The 1,612-nt window shown below is 35.0% G+C and overlaps 1 long non-coding RNA gene across 1 annotated transcript; it reads right to left on the minus strand.

Moving 5' to 3' along the window:
- Positions 1–212: 212 nt before the first annotated feature.
- On the minus strand, positions 213–1,388 carry LOC145000476 (uncharacterized). Its single transcript, XR_013661231.1, has 3 exons — positions 1,112–1,388; positions 888–981; positions 213–752 (listed from the first exon to the last, which is right to left on the minus strand). It is a non-coding gene; the product is annotated as an uncharacterized LOC145000476 (long non-coding RNA).
- Positions 1,389–1,612: the final 224 nt, after the last annotated feature.

Genomic DNA, 1,612 nt, shown 5'->3' on the forward strand with positions numbered 1-1,612 from the left:
AATTACAAACTTGGCAAAGATGATGGTTGAATCAAACGAGCATACCATTTATCTAATGGTATATCTTCTACTAAAATTAGCATTGATTTTACCCATTGCAACATCAACTATGGAACTAGCATTTTTGAACATACACATACATATTCACACGTACATATACATTTTTTTCATACATATTCACACATACATATTTGCATATACATTTTGACATATACATTCATATATTTCATCTAATTTCACATACCAAAATATACAAATTTCACATTCCAAAATATATACATTTCATATTCTCACAGGCAACCCACTCTCTCTTTTCCAACTTGGGCATTCAGTTCTACAGTTTCAATGGCACAGTTGCCAAAGGAAATGATTGAACTAATACTGATAAGGTTAGAGGTGAGGGATCTGATCCGTTACAGGAGCGTTTCAAAGTTATGGAAATGTTTGATCTCTGAATCTAATTTCAACAAATCCCATCTCGAGCACATTTATCACCGGGATTGTGAAAATAACAAAATGGGAAGCAGAAGAATTGCTATGTCTGCTTGGCGCTGTGGTGATTGGATTGATGACCTTGATAAAATATTATCGGTCTGTCTGTCTGTCGCACGCATCATCTACTCGGTTCTTCAAATGGTTTGGTATGCGTTTCTCCCTCTCGTATTTATTGATATTTAATGAATAAGCACGTCAAAAACTACAGATCAGATCTGCAACTTCTGTCAAGATATCCATCATCTCCAAACGTTATTCTGTAAGAATGGAACAAGATGTCAGATTTAGAAACTATTGAAGCGTTAGAAAGATATAACATAAATTGGAAAGTTGAGGATTAAAAATTTATTCGAATCAAAAGAATTACATAAAAAAAAGTTTACTAAACTTACCTTTGAAAGAGTAAGGCAGAGCGGCCTCTCACAAACCCACAAAACCATTGAAATGCTATGAACACCTAACTGGCACCGATCTGATTCTACTAGACTGAGAACAGATCAAGAAATAGTGTGAGTGACAGGCCAACAACATAAACTTCGAAACACCAAAGAAAGGACATAACAGCTTGAAAACACATGATTCAGAATCGTATAAATTAACGTATCAGTTAACTTACATGTTTTTCGTTTTAAAATGTTGCGGATCTTTGCTAGTTTTTGGATCTAGAAGCATAATAGAGAATTTGTTTTTGGAATCGACACAAAAAAAGTGTTGCTGATTATCAAGACCGAAAAAGACGCAGATCGATAACTTTATCAAAAGAATCCATGATATTCAGATATCCATATCCTCCTATGCCAGTAGTTGAATAGTTTGAAGATATAGAAAAAATGTATCGCTTACATTTGGACGTGTGATTGCTGGATCTAGATTCACACGGTTGATTATGACAGCGGCTGTGAAATCGTATGAAAATGAAACTCAACATCTAATATATATAGTAAGAGAAGGGTGGGCGTCAACCCTAACCCTGATTTCTGACGATGGTGATTTGCATCAACCTCCCCTAAAATTGTACATATCGCCACATACAGCCCAACCATTACGGAAAATGAGGCTTTCGTTGTTTATATTTTTTCAAATGGCCATAATACTCATGAGTCCTGACCATAGATAA

This window comes from Lactuca saligna, chromosome 1 (assembly GCF_052625555.1).
Source record: "Lactuca saligna cultivar CGN05327 chromosome 1, ASM5262555v1, whole genome shotgun sequence".
In the NCBI taxonomy this organism is placed as follows: Eukaryota; Viridiplantae; Streptophyta; class Magnoliopsida; order Asterales; family Asteraceae; genus Lactuca; species Lactuca saligna.